Here is a 23798-nt window from a genome sequence, read left to right as displayed (position 1 = left end):
TGGCCAAACTCACAGTTTTGTAGACTTCAAAGCAGGTGGGCAGGCACAGCACTAACGCCTGAGGTCTTAGAGCAGATTGGTCCGGCTGCTCAAGCCAAGGTGTTGGCATCAACATTGTCCAACACAGGCAGTGTTTGATGCATGCCGGTGGTTGTGAGTGGTGGACACCAACACTCATTTTTGGGGAGATGGACTTCTTTTTCATCATCAAACCTTAACTAAGGGTTAATGTGAGAAATGCAGAAAAAGAAGAAATAAAAAGAAATATAGCATATCGCTGAAAAATGGGGAAATTGTCGACAATGTAAACATTCATACAGACAGTGGTTCCTATTCAAACTTTGGGACCCTGCACTTATTTCGTAAACAAACTGTGCACTGTACACAAGATTCTTCTGAGCAATCTTTGGTGAAGTTGAAGGTTAAACTGTCTTGTAAGGTCATTGTAAAGTGTTAGCCTCAGCTCTACTAGAGGCAGCCATCAAAATACAACTAGCCTCCGGAGTCTAAGCTTTAAAAAAGAGTGGTTTCTGAAGAAAAAGAGTGGTTTATGGAGAATGGGATTAAAACAAGAAAGGTTGTCTGGAGGAAGGTTTACAAAAGAAGAGGTCGTTTTAGGACTGGGTTTGATTAAACAGAGGGATCTCTGAAGGCCAAGTTTGGTCTGTGAATGAAATTCAGGAAAACATTTTGACCAGCAGAGGGATCTCTATAGACTATCACTAGATAAGCAGAGGGGACTAAGGAGGCCTGATTTTGTCAGGAGAGGGTCTTTCAGAGGCCCGGGCCATGTCAGTAAGAGGGTCTCTGGAGAAATTAACTTGTACAAGGAAATGGGTCCCTTTTGGTCAATTCTAGATTAACTAGGGTGTCATTACAGGGTTCTCTTGAGGTCGGGTTTGACTTAGAAAATGGGCCTGTCTGTATTAAAAAAGGGAACGTGGAGACTTGCCAGTATGTCCTGCCCTATACAGCTGTCAGACGCCACATTGGTGCCAACGAAGTCCTTTGAAAATAGAAAACAGTATTCAGGGACTAGAAGGAATGGGGTGGACAGAAATATCATAAAAGGCGTAGTCTGATATATTTTTTGTAGAGGACGATCAGACAGGGTTTTACTGTTGGATAAAAAGGCCAGAAGAGAAGGAAAAACTTTGGGATCAAAGTAGAAATTCGAGTTCTCTGAATTTAAAAATACCCAAGTCTCACATGGAACAATTCAAGTCTAGCCATTAGAGACTGAGAGGTGCAGAAGGTGTGACACAATAAAATTATGAGTGACAGCATAGAGAACAGGAGAGGGGAAGAATTACCGAAGCATCAAAGAGACTTATAGAACAAACTAACACATGCTTAATACTTAAATGGTCCTTTATTTGTTCTTCTGAGGGTGCACTGAGACACATCCTTATGGGTCAGTGGAGCCACTCAAAAGACGCTGAAAGAAGAAAGAGACTATTAGTAAAAATAAGTAAAGCAAACTTGTAAATACTGAATATGAGACCACAAAGTCTAAACAGTACTATGCTAACACCCAATAAAAACCTCATAAAAGCTGACACTTCAAGTATCTTGTTTGCTGTAACCCACTGGAATCATGAGACAGTCTCGCAAGGCTAAACTCTGACAAAGAGAAATGTCTCTCTAGGCTGAGTTTAGGTTAGAACAAGAACCTCTGTTAGTTATGTTTCAATTAGAGTACTAGTACCTTGCTTTTAGTTCAGGTTGGGGTCCTTGCCAGTTGTATTTGGATCATAAAAATGGTCTCTTATGGACAAATGTGGATTAGCAGTCGGGCCTCCTTTGAGGACAGGCTTTGGTTATGGAGGGGTCCCTAGGGTTTAGTTTGATCGATTAAAGAGTCTTTGGTGATTGGGTTTATAATAGAAGAAGAACCACTGGTTGCCTGGTGTGGTCAATAGAAGGGTCTCTATGTTAGCCAGGTTTGGCCGGAGGAGTAATCATCGGATGCCAGTTTTGGATAAAGAGAGACGGCCATCGGAGGCTGAGGTGGTCAGTAGAAGGGTATAAGGAGGCTCGGCTTCACAAGACAAAAAAGGTGGGATTCTTGATAACTAATTTGGTCTCCACCGGGTGCTTTCAATTAGGAGTAGGCTCCAAAGGTATGAAATAGGAGAGTAGTGGGTGAAGGGAGGGTTTGAAAAAAAACAGGGCTGGTTTTGGAAGCAGTATTTGAAAATGGGGATGGGTCTCCGGAGGCGTTGTCTGGCCAGGGTTTGGATAAGGAGATTGATTCTCTAGTGGTCTGATTTAGGATTACGAATAAGAAGAGGGGGGTTTGGAATCAGGTATTGACATGACACCAGAGGCAGGCCTGAACCGGAGAGTACAGGGCAACCCGACCCGGGAATCTCTGGGTCTCCATCCAGGCCCTTGGAGATGCTGTTTCAGGGTGCAGCTTTCTGTGCTGCCCTTTGACATGGCCCGAATTCCCAGATTCTGTGGAGTCGCTCCCGGGTATTAACACGACACAGTGCATATGACAGTATTATGAATTCTAATCAATCAGCGCAATCATTAATTCCCCGTCAAAGCAGATTAGGATCTTTAATTATACATCACAATAAAGAAAAAAGTGTTCTCCACCGAAAGCACCGGATATTACCAAAGCTGGGATTATCTATGTCTTGACCGCAATTTCCACCCTGCCCCCAACACCATGCATGTTTATGAATCTTGGTATGCATCTGTCTGTTCGAACTGTGTGCGTGCGTGCGCCTGCGGGGTTTGGCTTTCACTCTAGTATGTGTCTGTATTTTCAAGCACTGGTGCGTGAGAGTGTGTGAACCTTGGAATGCATGTGTGTTTTAGAAAACGAACATGATTGTGTGTGTGAGAGAGCCCTGGTATGCATGGGTTGCAGCCTAGAAGCCTTGCTGGGCCTGGGTCCCACTAATACTTTATGATAATTACCTTAGGTATGGGCCAGGGCCGTTCATACTGTTTACTGGCTGAGTGTGTGCGGGCTCGTGTACAGCCCTCGCGTTCTTTCTAAAAGACCTGAGAGGGATCATCATTTCTACAGGCGACTGACGTGGGATTTCAAAGACACGCAAGACTGCAGTGCGAAGCCATCTCGTTTTCTTTTCATCCCAAACATTGTGACTACAAGATATAACATTCACTTTACCTGTTGAAAACGACTTTTTAAAAGCACTAAATCAGGGTAACACATCTTTTAAAATGACATTTTCACCCATTCAGCTCCTCAATACATGGATACAATACAATGTTAAAATAACTCGTTCTTTTCATGTTTCCTTTGGGTTAATAGCCGGTATATTTATTTCCTAGTGTTTTATCAGACAAGAGGCCTGCTCAGGGCACTAACAGGAACAAAACAGACCGCTGCATGTGATTTACATACGAAAATGTGTCATGTAAACTGTATATTTAAATACATATATACTACACATTGCTAATATTCTACCCCGCTTTCAACTGTAAGGGGAGGGCGGGGCCCTGAAAGGATGAAGTGACATCGAAGCACAGGGTCTAGGTCTATGCTAATTGTTCTCACCTCTTTTTCTCAGATTTGGGCCCTGCTTTCGTTTTCGAGGGCTGGCAAGCACCGGCGTCCAACACTGATGGTTGATGCTACACAAAATGAATAAGTAAGTTGCTTATTTATTCTTCTTGAGCTAGGGTGAGCTCTTCGTTCCAAGGTCCCTTCCATGGACCATCATTGCGAGTAAAGGGATCCTGGGGCACGTCTGCCAACTTGCCTCCACATCGAACTAATCATATGAATTGGGCCCTAACAATAATTTGGGGGTCCTGTTTTCTACAGGGAGTGCAGAATTATTAGGCAAATGAGTATTTTGACCACATCATCCTCTTTATGCATGTTGTCTTACTCCAAGCTGTATAGGCTCGAAAGCCTACTACCAATTAAGCATATTAGGTGATGTGCATCTCTGTAATGAGAAGGGGTGTGGTCTAATGACATCAACACCCTATATCAGGTGTGCATAATTATTAGGCAACTTCCTTTCCTTTGGCAAAATGGGTCAAAAGAAGGACTTGACAGGCTCAGAAAAGTCAAAAATAGTGAGATATCTTGCAGAGGGATGCAGCACTCTTAAAATTGCAAAGCTTCTGAAGCGTGATCATCGAACAATCAAGCGTTTCATTCAAAATAGTCAACAGGGTCGCAAGAAGCGTGTGGAAAAACCAAGGCGCAAAATAACTGCCCATGAACTGAGAAAAGTCAAGCGTGCAGCTGCCACAATGCCACTTGCCACCAGTTTGGCCATATTTCAGAGCTGCAACATCACTGGAGTGCCCAAAAGCACAAGGTGTGCAATACTCAGAGACATGGCCAAGGTAAGAAAGGCTGAAAGACGACCACCACTGAACAAGACACACAAGCTGAAACGTCAAGACTGGGACAAGAAATATCTCAAGACTGATTTTTCTAAGGTTTTATGGACTGATGAAATGAGAGTGAGTCTTGATGGGCCAGATGGATGGGCCCGTGGCTGGATTGGTAAAGGGAAGAGAGCTCCAGTCCGACTCAGACGCCAGCAAGGTGGAGGTGGAGTACTGGTTTGGGCTGGTATCATCAAAGATGAGCTTGTGGGGCCTTTTCGGGTTGAGGATGGAGTCAAGCTCAACTCCCAGTCCTACTGCCAGTTCCTGGAAGACACCTTCTTCAAGCAGTGGTACAGGAAGAAGTCTGCATCCTTCAAGAAAAACATGATTTTCATACAGGACAATGCTCCATCACACGCGTCCAAGTACTCCACAGCGTGGCTGGCAAGAAAGGGTATAAAGAAGGAAATCTAATGACATGGCCTCCTTGTTCACCTGATCTGAACCCCATTGAGAACCTGTGGTCCATCATCAAATGTGAGATTTACAAGGAGGGAAAACAGTACACCTCTCTGAACAGTGTCTGGGAGGCTGTGGTTGCTGCTGCACGCAATGTTGATGGTGAACAGATCAAAACACTGACAGAATCCATGGATGGCAGGCTTTTGAGTGTCCTTGCAAAGATAGGTGGCTATATTGGTCACTGATTTGTTTTTGTTTTGTTTTTGAATGTCAGAAATGTATATTTGTGAATGTTGAGATGTTATATTGGTTTCACTGGTAATGATAAATAATTGAAATGGGTATATATTTTTTTTTGTTAAGTTGCCTAATAATTATGCACAGTGATAGTCACCTGCACACACAGATATCCCCCTAACATAGCTAAAACTAAAAACAAACTAAAAACTACTTCCAAAAATATTCAGTTTTGATATTAATGAGTTTTTTGGGTTCATTGAGAACATGGTTGTTGTTCAATAATAAAATGAATCCTCAAAAATACAACTTGCCTAATAATTCTGCACTCCCTGTTTATTGATATGTGCTCTGTCTGCTCAAACACTAGCATGAATTTGTGTGTGAAAACCTTGATATGTACCTGTATGAAAAGCGCTATGTCTTGTGCGTGGGTGAATATGTGCATGCATATATAAAAGACATATAGAATTAATCTGTCTATTCGAAAGCTGACTGTGTGTGTGTGTACATTTTAGCATGTGTCTGTTTTTCCAAACACTAATCACTGTGTGTGTATGCATGCATGTATACGTCTTTGAACCCTGGTGTGCATCTGTTTCTAAATGCTCGTGTATCGATGTGAGCGAGAAGGAGAGAACCCTGGAATACGTTTGTCTATCTAAACATTAACACGCATTTGTATGTGGTTCTGTCTGCACACTGATGTATGTGTGTATATATGTGTATGATGCCCACATTTAAGTACGTATCTGTGTGCATGTACGCACATTATAGCTTATGTCTGTTTGAACACAAGAGAGTGTGTGTTTGTGTGCTCCTCCACCCTGGTATGCATCCGTCTGTTTAAAAATTAACATTTCTGTTATGTGTGTGTGTGTGTGAGAGAGAGAGGAAGACAGAGAAAACCCAAGCATGCATCTGCTTCGTTGAACACTAAAATGGGTTAGTGTGTGAGAACCATCATAAGTATCTGTACACTGTTGTGTGGGGTGCTGGGTGAGCGTGTGTGTGATATGTATTTCTTTGGTTCAACCGTGTATGTGAGTATACACACGAGCTCTCACTCAAATGTGTATCTGCTCTGACACTGATTGAGTGTGTTTGTGTGCATGAAGGAGAATACACACTACATAATCATAGACAAGCAATAGGTCTTGCCTATACAAAAGCTATTTGCTTTTGCAATGTGTTTTTGCCATGTTGTAGGCCAGTGTGGCTGTTGTTCAGCATAGCTAAACGTTAGTGGTGTAGAGGGTCCTAGAGTGGAGTGGGGGGAGTAGAGTGTTGTAGAATGGATTTGTTGGAGTAGAGTGTCGTAGAGTGGAGAAGAGTGTCATAGAGTTGAGTAGAGTTCAGTGGCAGAGAGTGTCATAAAGTGCAGTGTTGCAGAGTGGAGTGATGTAGAGTCGAGTGGCATAGAGTGGAGTTGGTTGGAGTTGACTGAGGTAGTGGCGTGGATCGGGAGTAGAGTGGGGTGGACTAGATTGGAGCAGATTGGGTTGGAATGAGTGGAGTAGGGTGGATTGGAGTAGGTGGGCTGTATGAGGTGGATTGGATTGGAGTGGGGTGGGTTGAAATGGCGTAAAGTGGATTGTATTGGGGTGGATTGTATTGGTTTGGGGTGGGTGGATTGGAGTGATAGGACTAGGGTTGGGTGGGGTGGATTGGATTAGGATGGGGTGGATTGATAAGAGTAGGGTGGTTTGGAGTGGGATGAATTAGAGTGGAGTGGACTGGGTGGATTAGACTGGACTCGGGTGAATTAGGACTGGACTGGACTGGAGTGGATTGGAGTGGGGTGGATTGGGCGGTGTGGAAAGGACTGGAGTGGTGGCGGGCTGGATGGCTTGCATTTGGAGGAGTGGACTGAACTGGGGTAGGGTAGATTGGATTGGGGTAGAGTGGGGTGGATTAGAGTACAGTGGGATGGATTGGACTGCAGTCGAGTGAGGTGGATTGTAGTGGGATGGCCCGGATGCTGGTGAATTAGATTGGAAAGGGTTGGGGTGGATTGGATTGGGGTGGATTGGAGTAGGTTGGATTGGATTTGGGTGTGGTGGATTAGATTGGGGTGGAATGGGGTGGATTGGAGTGGGGTGTATTGTATTGGAGTGGGGTGAAGTAGATTGAGTGGTGTGGACTGCATTGGAGTGGGGTGGACTGGAGTGAGGTGGACTTGAGTGAGGTGTAATGGAGTTGGGTGGAATAAAGCAGGGTTAATTGGAGTGGGGAGGAGTGGATTTGAGTAAGGTGGATTGGATTGAATGGAGGTGATTGGATTCAGGTGATTGGATTGGGTTGGGGTGGATTGGATTTGAATGGGGTGGACTGGATTGGGCTGAGGTGGATTGGATTGGAGTTGGGCAGATTGGAGTGGGGTGGATTGTTTTAGATTGGAGTGGGGCAGATTGTTTTGGATTGGAATGGGGCAGAATGTTTTAGATTGCAGTGGGGCAGACTGGAGTGTGGCAGATTGTTTTGGATTTGTGTGAAGCAGATTGGGGTGGGGCAGAATAGTTTGGATTGAAGTGGGGTGGATTGTCGTAAATTGGATTCGAGTGTGGTGGATTGGGGAAGGAGTGAGTTGAATTGGATTGGGATGAGGTGGATGTGATTGGAGTGTGGTAGATTGGATTGAGCCTTTTTGGGTTGGACTGAATTGGATTGGAAGGATTGTGGTGAACTGAAGTGGGGTGAATTGGAATGGAGTGGGTGGATTGGGGTGAGGTGGAATCAACTGGAGTTGGGCAGATTGTTTTGGATTGGAATGGGACAGATTTAAGTGGGGCAAATAGTTTTGGGGCAGAATGGAGTGAGGCAGATTGTTTTGGATTGGAGTGGGGCAGATTGTTTTGGATTGCAGTGGGGCAGACTGGAGTGGAACATTTTGTTTTGAATTGAAGTGCAGCAGATTGTTTGGAATTGGAGTAGGGCAGATTGGTGTGAGGCAGACTGGAGTGGTGCAGAGTGTTTTGGATATGAGTGAGTGGATTGCATTGGAATGCAGTGGATTGGGGAGGGTATGGGTTGATTAGACTGGGGTGAGGTGGGTTGGACTGGAGTGGGTATTGGGAAGGACTGGATTTTATTGGAATTAGATGGATTGTGGTGGACTGGAGTGGGGTGAATTGGGATGGAGTGGAAGGTTTGGGATAAGGTGGACTGGTTTGGAGAAGGGCGGATTGGAGTAGGGTAGATAGGAGTGGGGCAGATTGGAGTGGGGCGGTTTGGAGTGGACCAGATTGTTTTGGATTGGAGTGAGATGGACTAGAGTGGGGCAGACTGGTGTGGGGCATATTGGGGCAAGGCAGCTTGTTTTGGATTAGAGTGGGGTGGATTGTGATTGATTGCATTGGAGTGTGGTGGATTGGGGAGGCGGTGGGATGGATTGGACTGGGATGAGGTGGATTGGAATAGAATGGGTATTGGGCATGATTGAGGTGGATTGTGGGGGACTGGAGTAGGGTGAATTGGGATGGAGTGGGTGGATTGGATTGTAATGGGGCGGATTGTAGTGGGGCAGATTGTAGTGGGGTTGTTTGGAGTGAGTCAGATTATTTTGGATTTTAAGTGGGGCCGATTGTTTTGGAGTGAAGTGGGGAAGATTGGACTGGGCTGGAGTGGAGTGGGGTGGACTGGAGTGTGGTGGATTGTATTGGATTGGAGTGGGGTGGATTGGAGTAGGGTGGGCTGGATGGGCCGTATTGAGTGGGGTTGGCTGAACTGGGGTGGGGTGGATTGGATTGGGGTAGAGTGGGGTGCATTGGAGTAAAGTGGAGTGGATTGGACTGCAGTGAAGTGGGGTGGATTGGAGTGGGATGGCCCAGAGGGAGTGGATTAGACTGGAGTGGGGTTAACTGAAATGGGGTGGGTGGGGTTTGGTGGATTAGATTGGGATGGGCTGGAGTGGGGTTAATTGAAGTGTGGGGGTTGGACTGGGGTGGGTGGTGGGTCTACTGCACTCCAGAGGGGCGGATTGGAGTGAGGTGAAATAGATTGAGTGGGATGACAGCACTAGAGTGTGGTGGATTGGAGTGAGTTGGAATTGAGTTGGGTGGAATTGAGTGGGGTGAATTGGAGTGGGGGACATTGGATCGGGGTGGGGTGGATTGGAGTGGAGTAGACTAGACTGTAGTGGGGTGGACTAGATTGGAGTAAATTGAATTGGATTAAATGGGGTGGATTAGGTTAGGGTGAACTGGAATGAGGTGGGGTGTATTGGACTGAGGTGGATTGGATTGCGATGGGGTGGATTGGAGTGGTGTGGGGTGTACTTGAGTGGGATAGATTGGGTTTGGCTGGTTTGGAGTGGATTGGATTGGTGTGGGCTGGACTGAATTAGAATTGAGTGGGATGATTTGGATTGGGGTGAATTGGATTGGGGTGAGATGGATAAGGCTGGAGTGGGGTGGATTGGAGCGGGGGATTGAAGTGAGGCAGTTTGTTTTGGATTTGAGTGGGGCAGATTGTTTTGCATTTGAGTGGGGCAAATTGAAATGGGGCAGATTGTTTTGGACTGGAGTAGGGCCCACTGGTTCGGATTGGAGTGGGGCAGAATGGAGTGGGGCACATTGCTTTGGATTGCAGTGGGGCAGATTGGAGTGGGGCAGATTGTTCTAGACTGGAATGGGGGGATTAGAGTGGGGCAGGTTGTTTTGGATCGGAGTGGGTTAGATTGTTTTGGAATGGAGTGGGGTAGATCGTTTTAGATTGGAGTGGGATGGATTTGATGGATCGGATTAGACTGCAGTGGATTGGGGAGGGAGTGGGTTGAATTGGATTGGGATGAGGTGGATCCGATTGTGGTGGGGTAGATTGGATTGGGGTGGATTGGATGGGTGTGGGGTGGACTGGATTGGAGTGGGATGGATTATGGTGGATTGGAGGGCTGAATTGGGATGAGGTGGAACCAACTGGAGTGGGGTAGTTTGGAGTGGGGCAGATTGTTTTGGATTGGAGTGGGGCAGACTGGAGTTTGACAGAATGTTTTGGATTGGAGTGGGAAGGATTTGATCGATAGGATTAAACTGTGGTGGGGAGGGAGTGGGTTGGATTGGATTGGGGTGAGGTAGCTCGGATTGGAGTGGGGTAGATTGGATTGAGCTGGATTGGGGTGGATTGGATGGGTGTGGGGTGGATTGGATTGAAGTGTAATGGACTGTGGTGGATTGGAGGAGGTGAATTGGCATGGAGTGGGTGGATTGGGAAAAAGTGGAATCGATTGAGTGGGGCAGCATGGAGTGGGGTGGTTTGGAGTGGGGCAGATTGGTTTGGATTGGAGTTGTGCAGACTAGAGTGAGACATATTGTTTTGGGTTGGAGTGGGGAAGATTGGAGTGGGGTTGATTGGAGTAGGGTTGATTGTTTTGGATTGGAGTAAGGCATATTGGAGTGGGGCGGACTGGGGTGGAGTGGATTGGATTGGGGTGGGTGAACTGGACTAGAGGAGGGTGACTTTAAATGGGATGAATTAGAGAGAGTGGAGTCGGCAGGATTAGCCTGGACTGGAGTGGGGTGGATTGGACAGGGGTGGATTGGACTGGTGTGGTGTGGAGTCGATTAGAGTGGGGGGATTGGACTTGGAGTGGGGTGGACTGGAGTGTGGTGATTTGGATTGGACTGGAGTGGGGAAGATTGTATTGGACTGGAGTGAATTGGAGAGTGTTAGGCTGGATGGATTACATTGAGTGGGTGGACTGAACTGGGCTGGTGTGGATTGGATTGGGGGAGAGTGGGGTGGATTGGCATTGAGCGGGGTGGACTGCAGCAGAGTGGGGTGAATTGGATTGGGATGACCCAAATAGGGTGGATTAGACTGGAGTAGGGTAGACTGAAATGGGGTGGGGTGGAGTTGGTGGATTGGACTGGGGTGGGATGGACTGGAGTGGGGTTAATTGGAGTGTGGTGCATTGGATTGGGGAGGGGAGGGGTGGGTGGGTTGGACTGGGGTGGTGTGGATTGGATTGGGGTAGAGTGGGGTGGATTGGCATTGAGCGGGTGGACTGGACTGCAGCAGAGTGGGGCGAATTGGAGTGGGATGACCCAAATAGTGTGGATTAGACTGGAGTGGGGTGGACTGAAATGGGGTGGGGTGGAATTGGTGGATTGAATTGGGGTGGGATGGACTGGAGTGGGGTTAATTGGAGTGTGGTGCATTGGATTGGGGAGGGGCAGGTGGGTTGGACTGGGATGGATTGTACCGAGGAGAGGTGGATTGGAGCGAGGTGAAATAGATTGAGTGGGATGGACTGGATTGGAGTGGGGTGGACTGGAGTGAGATGGAACAGAGTTGGGTGGCATGGAGCGGGCAGAATTGGAGTGGGGAGATTAGATTGGGGCGGGGGTGCACTGGAGTGGAGTAAACTGGATTACAATGGATTGGAGTAAGGTGAATTGGATTGAGTGGGGTGGGTTGGACTAAAGTGTACTTGTTTGGGGTGGATGGGATTGGGGTAGGGTGAACTACCTGATAGGGGTGGGGTGGATTGGGTTAATATGGACTGGATTGTGATGGGGTGTACTTGAGTGGGGTAGATTGGGTTGGACTGGATTGGGGTGGATTGGACTGGACTGGAGATGAGTGGATTCGATTTGAGTGGAGTGGATTGGATTGGGGTGAGGTGGACTGGTGTGGGGGTAGATTGGAGTGGGGGAGATTGTTTTGGATTGGATTGAGGTAGATTGTTTAGTTGCAGATTGTTTTGGATTGGAGTGGGGAGGATTATTTTGGATTAGTGTGGGGCTGGATGGAGTGGGGCATATTGCTTTGGACTGAAGTGGGGCAGAATGGAGTGAGGCACATTGTTTTGGATTGCAGTGGGACAGATTGGAGTGCGGCAGATTATTCTGGATTGGAGTGGGGCATTTTAGAGTGGGGCAGATTGTTTTGGATCGGAGTGGGGCAGATTGTTTTGGATTCGAGTGCGGCAGATTGGAGTGGGGCAGATTAGGGTGGGGCAGATTGTTTTGAATCGGAGTGGGGCAGTTTGTTTTGGATTGGAGAGAGGCAGATTGGAGTTGGGAAGATTGTTTTGGACTGGAGTGGGATAGATTGTGAAGAACTGAAGTGGGGTGAATTGGGACAGAGTGGGTAAATTGGGGTGAGGTGGAATGGACTGTAGCAGGGTGGATTGGAATGGGGCAGATTGAAGTGGGGCAGACTGGGGTGGGGTAGTTTGGAATGGGACAGATTGTTTTGGATTGGAGTGGGGAAGATTGGGTTAGGTTTGATTGCAGTGGGGCAGACTGGGGTGGTGTAGATTAGACTGGGGTGATTTGGAATGGGGTGAATTAGGCTGGACTGGAGTGGGGTGGACTGGACTGAAGGGTGGTGGATTGGATTTGAGTGGGGTGAAGAGCATTGGGCTGTTGTGGATTGGACTGAAGTGGGATAGACTGGAGTGGGTGGATTGGATTGGAGTTGGGTGGATTGAACTGAAGTGGGTGGATTGGAGTGTGGTGGGCTGGATGGACTGGACTCAGTGGGGTGGGCAGGACTGGGATGGGGTGGATTGGACTGGAGTACGGTGAGGGTGGATTGGACAGCAGTGGAGTGGGATGGACTGGAGTGGGATGGACTGGATGGGGTTGATTAAATTGGAGTTGTACGGATTGAAGTGGAGTGGGGTGGACTGGATTGGGATGAGGTGGACTGGAGTGTGCCGATTGGAGTGGGGTGGAGTGGAGTGGATTGGGGCCACTTGGATTGGGGTGGAGTGGTGTGGATTGCACTTAGATGAAGTTATTTGGAGTGGGGTGAAATGGTTTGAGTAGGGTGGATTGGACTTGAGTGGGATGGACTGGAGTGGGGTGGAATGGAGTGGGGTGGAATGGAGTGGCAGTGGGTAGATTGGATTGGAGTGCGGTGAATTGGACTGAGTGGTGTGGATTCGATTGAGCTAGATGGGATTGGGGTGGGGTTGATTGGATTGGGTGGGTTAAAATGGGTTGGCGTGGGTAGGAATGGATTGCTTTGGATTGGATTGGGGCAGATTGGAGTGAGGCAGATTGGTTTGGACTGGAGTGGGGAAGATTTGAGTGGGATGGATTGGAGGGGCTGATTAGTTTGCGTTGGAGTGGGGCAAATTGTTTTGGACTCGAGTGTGGTTTATTGGAGTAGGGTAGTTTGTTTTGGATTGAAGAGGGCAGATTGTTTTCGATTGGAACATATTGTTTTAGATTGGATTGGGGCAGATTTTTGGGATTAGAGTGTAGCAGATTCGAGTAGGGCAGATTGTTGTGGTCTGGAGTGGGGTAGATTGTTTTGGTTTGGAGTGGGGCAGTTTGGAGTATGGCAGGTTGTTTTAGATTGGAGTGGGGCACATTGGATTGAGGCATATTGTTTTAGACTAAAGTGGGGAAGATCGTTTTGGATTGGAGTAAGGCAAATTGTTTTGGATTAAAGTGGGGCAGATTGGAATGGGACAAATTGCTTTGAATCAGAGTGGGGCAGATAGTTTTGGATTGGAGTGAGGCAGAATCTAGGGAGAAAGATTGGAATGGGACTGATTGCTTTTATGTGTTAAAGCATCACTTTAGAAATCACACATAAGAAAGAAAAAATGTCACACTGCAATACTTAGAACAAGATAATCATCTTTTAAGAACAGCGCCCACGAGCAAACACAGAAGAAAACATGAGTGCAAAGTGAGAAATGAAGATTTGGCAAAATAGAAGAAAGTTAACTATAGAAAATAAATCTTGGCAATTTTGTTTGCCCTGCTGGGCACAATTTTGCTGGTCACATGCCTTCTGTTTGCATGGCACTACAAGTTAGAAAGAACAAAATTGTATGTTAATCACAGGGAGCAGCAGACGGGCAATGATTTAGTTTAATTCATCAGTGCTTGGTCCCTGCTTCACAGAGCGGAATGGAAATGATGGTAGGCCTGCAGTGACTAACTATGAGGTTGTAAAGAAGAGTGCCACATAATCTAACAAATGGTAAGCAACGGACAGGCTCTAAACCCTTTTTGTTAACAACAGTGTTATGCAAGTTACTCATCAGAAGAGACAAAAGTTGAGAGGATGGCTCTAAATCGTCATTAATAGGAACATTAGCATACTCACAGTAACAGCAAGAAAAACCTGGCGGTGGTGGTTACAATTACAATAATATGCAATATTTTATTTTTTTGTGCAGTTCAAGACATTTTGATATTCATCAGACATGCCCTAAACTTTGAAAAAAACATAATCTGATTTCTACACTTCACAGTTATTTAATTATTAAACATTTTCAAATAGAAAAACAGGAGCAGTACCCTTGAACTTGGTAAGATGAGAAACAGTTGTAATACAGACACCTTCACAATGATGAAAATCAGCAGGTGTATGACGTAAGTGATTCATAAGTACTCAGGCACCCTGCTCCAATAGGATCACTCCGGCCTGAAAGTCCAGGCCAAGTCCTCCCTAAACTGGACTACAAACTACCCAAGTCTGGTTTCGCCTTGATTGGGCCTAAACTATTTGAAAATGAACATCCGGCCAAGAACAAAGCTTTTAAAATGAATTCCACCATGGACAGTTACCTCACGACTTGATTACAAAATATAGAACATAGTACATTAACAGCAAAGTCTTGCTTGAAATAGTGGAGGTTATGAAATTATTTGAAAAAAAGGAGAAGAAAGAGATTCGTTGAATACCAGCCATCACTTGCAAAAGAACTCCAAGCTTACATAGAGTTTACCTAACTCATGTTTTCATGCATTTGATCATTCACTTGCAAGATCAGTCTTTTGTATATGGCCATTGTCATCATTTTTTCTGTCCACGAATGTATCATCTGGATGGGTCCAGCTATCTCTCCCAGTGACTAGTAATGCCTTTTACATCTGCAGTGTCAAGTAGAAATGCAAGTTCTGAGGGTAAAGTCAGATCCGGGACCACTTGTTGATCTCAGTCGGGACCACATCTTATCGCATTGCCCTTGCGCTAGTGGGCACATCCTTTGAATGCAAATCATATATCCTGTTGGTGCACGCATCTCCAGCACCACAAATCCGGTAAGAACCTAGCAGCATGTAACTTAATTTGAGACAGTTGTCAATCATGAATAATTTTGAAGTAACTACATTTTTAAACGGACCTCCCTGAAGCCTTTTTGTGTACAGTGAGCAGTTCAGATCATTGCTCTTCTGTATAGTATTTATGAACCTTTTGCTGAATCGAAGCAGCTTCCTGATAGCTCTAGAAAACAGCTCATTTATAAGAGGCTCGAATAATCCAGATATCAGATTTTTTATAGTCTCACCATCTCACTAGGTAAGTGTGCCAGGAGGAGCTCGATAGATCAGCTATATTGTTGCTTAATTTGCCAAGCAGGCAAGATTTAAGTTGACTGTATCTCCAATGTTGGGATGAACCTAGAGCAAATTCTTCTTGCAGCTCTGCAAAGTTTTAGAAGATGCTTTCCAAGACTAGATGTTTGAGAAAAGAGATGCCCTTTTTGCTGTCATTAAAGCCAGCTAAGTATTCGACTTTCATTGTAGATGGGATGATTGTATCACAGAGGAGCTTGCATTTGTGGAAAACCATTCTTTTTAATTACTTTAAGTCAATCCACCCGAATCCTTGTTGAGTTCACTAGAATGGGGTTTTTCTTTTCTTTGTGTTTTCCAGCCAAATGCTTGAAAATCACTTGACGGTCAGTCACGTTCTCTAGTAGGGCTCTTTCTATCACCACTCAATTCTGGGTCTCCATTTCATTGCAGAAGTGATAGGCCATGTGCAGCATAGTACATTTCTAGCTTTGGTAGAAGTAGACCTCCAGAGGATGCAGCTGCATCGAACTTTAACATAGTCCGCCTCAGTGAGGCTCCCTGCCCAATGTACTTCTTAATCTGGTTGTCAGTAATATGGAGCAATGTGCGACGATATCAGGTGGTATCATCCCAACTACCTTGTTAAAAACCGGTGTGACAACCATTTTGATCATTTGAATTCTGCCCCTATCTCTAGATTGTACATGATCATGTCTTGAATCGTCCCACTGATCAAAAAGCCCAGGGGTTTCATTTTGTTTGAATCCACTGAAATGGATACTCTTTGAGATATTGTGTTAATATGTTCTGGTCATGGCTAATGGCTCCAAGATCAGCAGAAAGAAAGCAAGATAGAAAGCTGTTACAGTTTACCACCACAGAGGGCTGATGGTAGCACCTGTTTGTCACTGTTGTGAATTTTGAACCTACGCCCATTTTATGTATAGTGTGAAACAGGGTGCCCCCCTCTACCTTATCAAATTCCTTCATAATGTCGAGGGAGAGGGCCACTGTATTGCCCAAAGCAAATCAGATAAATTGTTGAGCACTCAGTCACAAACCCCAGTGGTTATGATGTACCAGTAACGAGATGACTTGACTGTTCGAGCCTATTGGCTAGAACCTTAGTGAGGATCTTCTTGTTGTCAATGAGCGACATGGTCGATAATTGCTGCAATACTGCCGTTCTCTTTCAGGTTTGGCAATTAAGGAAATATATGCCTTATTAAAGGAGTTCAAGCCGTTCAACTTTTTAGTCTCTCTAAAGACCTTGCCTGGCAGAGGCAAAGTTAAGTGAGCCGTCCTGTTGCAGAGTTCAAATGAAGACATCTTCTCCTGGTGCCTCACTGTTGGCATCATTTTAATTTCTTCCGTGATTTCTTCTTCCTGTATATCAATATGTAGATCTCTTCCCACGTTCTCTGCAAGTCGAGGGATTGCCAAGCTGTCCAGTAGTGCATGTTCATGATTAGCATCTGTATTGACTTCAGGGGTATAGAGCCGGCAATAGAAGTTTGCAAATTCTGTCAACATGTCCATAGGGCTAGTGAGTAAGTTATTCTAAGGTGTATATTGCTGGTATAGCCAACAGGGCTTCTTGTTGTTTGAATTGAACGGCATGGAGTCTTCCTGCCATCCCCCCTTGCTCATAACGTCTTTATATGAAAGAAGGCCTTTTCAGCTTGTGTGGTGTATATGTTGTTTAACTCCTAGTTCTTTGTGGTTATGACAGTCAATTTTGTGTCTGTAGTCGAATAGCAGTATGCTTTTTGACAACTAAGTATTTCTGTCTCAAGTGACTTTTGTTTGTTAAGTGGATTTCTGGCTGGCTAGTGTAGTATACCTCATCAGCTGACTGCTTAGGTAGGATTTGCCTGCTGACTATAGTGTCTGGTGTGAGATTTCCAAGTTATGGTTTAAGTTTAGGTGTTCCAAAAGGTAGCCAGTCAGTTTCAGTTTTCCCTCTGGCATCCAGAATCTTAAGGTGTCCATTCGACAGGTGCTAGCTTTAGGGGCTACGAGCTGTAGGTCCAGATGAAGAATCACCAGAACATGATCTGAGATGCATTAAGCTCTGATTTAACAAGGCAATCTTTGAATGTACGCTTGTGTGCACTAAGAAATAATCTATTCTTATCTCAGTACCATGTGAGCACATCAAAATGTGTATTTCATATTAGTGGAATGTAAATTCATAGTCGTTCCGAACAGAGGCCCCAAAATATATCTGGTACAAGCCCCACACAAAATCCTTATGATGTCTGCAATACACAAATCCTTTCCAACAGGGCAATGCCTATTTTCTTGTAGGCCCAGTAATTAAGTACCTTTTTTCTCTTGGCATAGTGTGTGATGCTGTTCACATTCATTGAACGAGGTGACAGATCCCTAGTTGCATGGGCGGCTCACATGGGGGAAAAGGGCAGGGTGGGGCGTGGCTGGGGGACAAAAAATATATATTGTTAAAAAAAAAACTTTTTCACCATGCCGCTTCGCTCCAGTCCGCCAATGCAGGTACAGGCTCCCAGCCTGCCCTGTGTCCCATCTAATGGTGCTTTCATGCTACTGGAAGTATGAAAGCAGTGTTAGGATTGGATGGAGGGCCCAGCCAGGGCGCTCAGAGGCAGAGTGAGAGTATACCTGCTGTCTGGCAAACAGTGCTGGGTTGGAGAGAGCCCTGTGCGCATGTGTGATTGGCCGGCCCAGAGACGGCCAGCCAAACATACATACGAACTGAGGTGGAGTGCATCTCTCCCCCTTCGTGTTAATCACAGCCCCCTGGCCCCACCCCTCTTACTACAAAACGATAATAAACATAGGCCCATATTACAACATTGCTGGTAAGTGCCACCTACTGCCACGGCAACGGCTGCCAATTTACAGTTGCTGCGGCTAACATCCGTCCGCCATATTATGACCACAGCCAGTTTTCCGTCACAAGAAGGGCGGAAATCTGACTGTGGCCATGCTGGCGGACGGTGTTAAGATGGCACTGCTACCACCAGCAGCGCCACGCCAGTAGACCGCCGCCAGCCATATTATGAAAAATAATATGGCCTGGCGGTGATCTGCTGGCGGGCGCTGCTGGCGGTAGCAGCGCCCCATCCCGTCTCCTGCTGGAAGACCCCTTGGATGCAGGTATGTCGGGTTTCCGACAGGCGAGGAGGGTGGAGGTTGTTGTGTGTGTGTGTTGGGCTGTGTGCATGAATGTGTGAGAGTGTGCGTGAATGCGAATGAGTGTGTATTGTTGTTTGCGTGTGTGTGTGCATGTGTGAGAATGCGTGAATGAATGGAAATGTGAATGCATGCCTGCGTGTCAGTTTGAATATGTGTACGGATGTGTGTGTGAATGAATGGATGCAAGCGTGTATGAATGCGTGTATGCCTATGCGAGTGAGTGTGTGAATGCGTGGTGTGTGCCTGCAAGTGTGCATGTATGGGGGGGTGGCCCTCCTACCAGTGACATGGAATTTTGTGGCGTGAAAACCATGGCGGTAGGCAGGGTCATAATGCTGCCGGCGGGACAGTAGCGGCCACCGGGTTGGAGATTGTTATCTCTGGCCCGGCGGCTGCTACCGACATGGCGGTCGGTGTGGTACATTGGCGGGTTGGCTGAAGCCAACCCGCCAATGTCAAAATGTGGCTGTATGTACTGCCAGCCTGTTGGCAGTACTACCGCCACATTTACACCGACAGCTGGGGTCATAATGACCCCCATAGTGTATTATCATTTTATAGTAAATGTTTTGCCATTGCTGGCGGGGAGGCAACGCTCCTCCGCCATAGCGGAGGACCTGCCCTTGCCTAGTTGTACGCATACGCTCAGGAAGATGACAGAAATCACAGGCCTCCTTCAGTAAGGCTTGCGAGGAATAGCCTAAAGGTTTGTGGGTTTGAGCAGTAAAAAGAGGGCGCATACCGAATTCAGCTGTACTAAATACTGGCTAGAGCTTAAATTGAGTATGATAAAACGTAGAGAAGTGACATACAACAGCTGTGAAGAACTACAAACTTTAGAAACTTGGAAGGACCAGCAGATGCTTCTGTGGGTCTAGTCGTCCTTCGTCATGGAAACATGTTCACCAGTGATGAGCAGGATGTGGGGTGACAAAGATACGAGTGTCTACTAGCCCTTCTGAGCCAGATATTTCTATCTGGGCTGGGGCAAGAGCCTTTATGTAGGATTCCAGTTATTGCAGGATGAAGACTCCTCTTGTTCTATCTTCAGCAGTAACAATCATAATAGCAGAGTCCTGTAAAATGTATTTTACACCTTTTTGTTTAAGGAGTGGCCTCAAGGCTAGTAACTGTCTCCGTACTACACCGATCTTGAAAGAGAAATCAGCTGTGAGTTACATGTTACTACTTTTAAAACATTTTCCCCCCATGTAATTTTTCCATTGGGAAAACTGAACGGCAATACGAAGAAAACGCCTAAACAGAATTACACCAAATTTGGCATAAAGCTAGAAAGTGTGCTTTTGTGTAATTCTGTTCAGCCATTTTAGAGAAATTATGTTTCAAAAGTTATAGATATCTGTTGTTGCTGGAATCCTGCAGGAAAAACTTCAAAATATGTGCCCTCAATGGCTGCCTCACAGGAGTTCTGTGTGACTGAGCAATGTGATTGGTGGCTACAACATGAAGAGAAATGTTGCAGCTGCCATTTTCTGACTTGGGGACTCAATCCCAGACCGTCAAAATGTAAATAAAAAGGAAATAAGGGGGCAAGGTAGGGGTACCCTGACCCTTGTGCAGGTGACCCAGAAGGACCCATCCTGAGTGCAAATTAAAAAACATTTGCAGTGTTGCTTAACCACGGAATTCCCGCAAGACTCCTGAAAAACTGCAACAAGATGAAAAACACATAAAGGCTAACACATGGGGTAGGAATCCGGAGGTCAACCCCACTGCCTGCAGGAGTTTGGGTGCAGGGCCTGACCTGGTTGAAAGCTGTGTACAGTGCAGGGTTGGCTACTTGAAGGGGATTAGATGCAGGGCCTGGCACGGGCATGGGGTTGACTGCAGACATAATGTAACAAAACCTCACTTTACATTAAAAAACATAGAAAATACATGTTAAAAACAAAGGTTAAAGTAGAGTTACACATACATGAGGTAGAAAGATTTCAACTTACGTTAACAACACCTTAGGAATTCACTGACAAAACACAAAGGGTAAAGTGGAGTTAGTATTATAATAATAAAAAAAAAATGTTTCCCAGGTGTCAGACTTGATCCAGAAAATCTTGAGCTGTGCCTCTGAGCACCAGCAGGTGGAGCCTTGATCCGCTTGACGGTGCTGTAAGCGTTAGCCGCTCCAGATATGACATGCTCAGGGCCTATACAGGCACCACCCTGGCATGCTGATATCAGTCTCTTTCATGGCAGTGAGCCACGTCAGAAGGCTGACCAGTGTGCAGAATGTAAGGGCCTACAAGGACCATTTTAGGTTGCAAAGTCCAGTTCAACGAATGGGAAGGATGAGATGGTCGGTAAGGAATCTGTGGCTAAATATAGTCTCTACCAGATAAGGCATTACTGATGGCAAGTAACTTGTTCATCTGAAAGAGACTTCTATCTGCAGATTCCTTACGTTAGAATAGATACCAAGGCAGTGCCTTCCTTGAGGTAGGTCTGTAAACTAGCTCAAACCAAAAAGTCCCGGGGACTAAACGGGCAAAGTGCCCACCATGATGGACCTGGCTGTCAAGGCAGCAGTGTTCAGTAAATGTGTGCAGGGATGCCCAAGTAACAGCCAGACAGATGTCTAGGATAGGAACACCACAAGCTAATAGATGCAGCTTTGGCGGAATGAGCCCACAGGTCCTCAGGGTATTGCTTCTTTACTAATGCCTAGCAGATCTTGATGTAGAGTACAGTTCACCTGGAGATGTTCTGTTTTTACACAGCTTTTCCCTTTTTTGATCCAGTGAATCCTACAAAGAGCTGATTGTCCAGCCTGTGTTCTTTGGTGCAATAGTGTAAAATAACCGTGCCATTTATGGTCTAGGCAATGTAACCTCTTTTCCTCCTTGGGGGGGCTGAGGCAGAGTGAAGAATGAGGCCACTGTGTTGTTTTGGCGGACGTGGTAAGGTGTCACCACCTCTGGCAAAAAGAGGCAAGGGTATGGAAAACCAGTTTGCCCTGGAAAAAGCTGGTGTATGGAGAGAAAATAGAAAAAGACTGTAGCTTGCTGACCATTCTGCCCGATGTAATGGCCACCAAGAAGGCTGTCTTGATCATCAGAAGTCTGAGGGAGCATCTGTACCTTGGTTCAAAGGGGGAACACATCAGAAACGTTCAAATGAATTTAACATCCCAATGGGGTATAATGAAAACTTTAGGAGGAAACATCAGGAATGGGAGGACAGATGCCAGAGTCCTGAATACCAGGAGTGGGATTGGTGAAAAGGTATTCAGGGGTCCTGAGTTCCAGTGTAACTGCAATGCATCTCCGACTGAGAGCTGCTTTGTAAACTCCAATGTGCAGAAGTGCTGACATTGTGCATTCTCATTGGTGGTGAATAGGTCGAGCTAAGGTTCTCTCCATTCTCAGAATAAAGCATGACCCACTTCCAGATACAGATGCCATTCGTGATTGGTGAGGCATCAAAAACTGACTTTGTCTGTCCTGGTGTTCAGAGATCCCATCAGGTATGGTTCACCCAAGGAGATGTCCTGACCGTCCAGCACGTCCAAAGGCTCAAAGCCTTCTGGCACAGGGTCCACAACTCCACCCCATCCTGTATATTGCAGTACTAGCATGGCGGTGGTGTTGTCCATCAATACCTGAACCAGCTTTCCCTTGATGGATGGGAGGAAGTATTTTAATGCCAAGTGAATCACTCAACTCCAACAAGTTTATGTGGAACAGAGGCTGCATCAGAGTCCCGTGATATCCACCTCTCCAGATGGGCCCCTAGGCCAGGAGTGATGCATCTGTCACTATTGTGAGGTCTGGGAGGGGAAGGGAGAGGAGTCTGTCGCTGACCCAGTCACGATTCGCCACCCACGACTGCAGAACCATTGTGGTGCCCTGTGGTATCTGGACCAAGTTGGAAAGATTCCCCTAATGCTGCGCCACTGGGACTTCGGGTCCCACTGCAGAGCCCGAATATGCCATAGAGTGTGCTTCACCAGCAGGATGCAGGAGACCATTAGACCCAGCAGTTTCAAAGTCACTCTCACCAAAATCCAGGACTGAGGTTGAAACATCAGGATCATAGCCCGAATATCATGAACTCTCCACTCAAGAGGATAGGCGCAGGACTGCAGTGTTTCCAGAATAGCTCAGATGAAAGGGGGCGTCTGAGAGGGAGTCAGGTGTGGCTTTGGCATGTTGATAGTGAGCCCCAGCAAGAGCAGGAGGTAAGCCATAGTCTGGAGATGGACAACAACTGCCTGGGGCCACCCTGCCTCCAACAGCCAATCGTTGAGGTAGGGGAAGACTGGAACCCCTGATGGCCGGCACCTGTGCTGCAAACACTGCCATTACTTTCGTGAACACCCACAGGACACTGTTAAGACCAAAGGGGAGCACAGCGAACTAGAAATGCAGCTGTCCACAGTGAACCATGGGTAATGCTGATGGACCTGCAGGACGAGAATATGATAATAGGCATCCTGCAGTTCCAATGCTATAATCCAGAATCTAAGGGTCTAGCGCAGACAGAAACTAGGCAAGTGTTAGGTTTTTTTCTTCAGGAAGGCACCAAGATGGCACAGAACTAGTAGTGAAGAAGCCTCCATCCTTCTTTGGCACCAGAGAGCAGCGGGAATAGAACCATAACCTACTATTGATGCCAGCACCCTCTCAATGGCTCCTCTGGCCAAAACAGCCTGCACTTCCAGGCACAGCAAAGAGAAATGGCCCTCCATCAGCCGATCCCTCTAGCTAATCTAGAGCACCCACTAGTCTGATGTTATGGTTGTCAATTGGAGCAGGTGGTGCCAGATCCTGCCTCCAATAAGGTGGGCTGGGCAGATCTCTGGCCTTGGTTCCCAAGGGACTTGTGGGAGCCACATCCGTGGCCATGAACATGCTGCAAAGCATAATTGCCTTGGTGGCTTTGTTGTAAAGGACACGGCAGGTAGTCCCTACCACAGCCACAGAGGGAGCAAAAAGAAGAGTGTGGTTGGCATAGGGCCATGGCAAGCCTTAACGACCTGTGATCTCCTTGTAGCACTGAATCAGCCTTGTCAAAGAACATTCAAGTGCCGTTGAAGGGCATGCCCATGAGGGATGCCCGAACATTCCCCAAAAAACCAGTCATTCTCTGTCAGGTGTGTCAGCGGAGTGCTACTGATGAAGCAATGGCCCTGCCCAGCAAGTCTGTTGTATCCAGCCCGTATCTTATGGTGAACTTTGCTGTGTCCCTACCATCAGTGATAGCCTGGTTCAGGATGGTTTAGGCCTCCTCCAGAAACCATAAGAAGCATTTGCACAACCGAGTCCCACACGGTGTGGCTATATCAGCTCAAGAGGCATG

General features: G+C 46.4%; 1 long non-coding RNA gene across 1 annotated transcript in view; it reads left to right on the top strand.

The window, feature by feature from the left end:
* The window catches only part of LOC138268064 (uncharacterized), a 171890-nt gene that overhangs the window by 23731 nt on the left and 124361 nt on the right, over positions 1-23798 (top strand). Inside the window, exon 2 of the long non-coding RNA XR_011199915.1 lies at positions 3555-3635. This is a non-coding gene — a long non-coding RNA (uncharacterized lncRNA). The remainder of the gene's footprint in view (positions 1-3554; positions 3636-23798) is intronic.

The sequence above is a fragment of the Pleurodeles waltl genome, chromosome 12 (genome assembly GCF_031143425.1).
Source record: "Pleurodeles waltl isolate 20211129_DDA chromosome 12, aPleWal1.hap1.20221129, whole genome shotgun sequence".
Taxonomy (NCBI): Eukaryota; Metazoa; Chordata; class Amphibia; order Caudata; family Salamandridae; genus Pleurodeles; species Pleurodeles waltl.
This window is presented reverse-complemented; position numbering and strand designations above follow the sequence as displayed.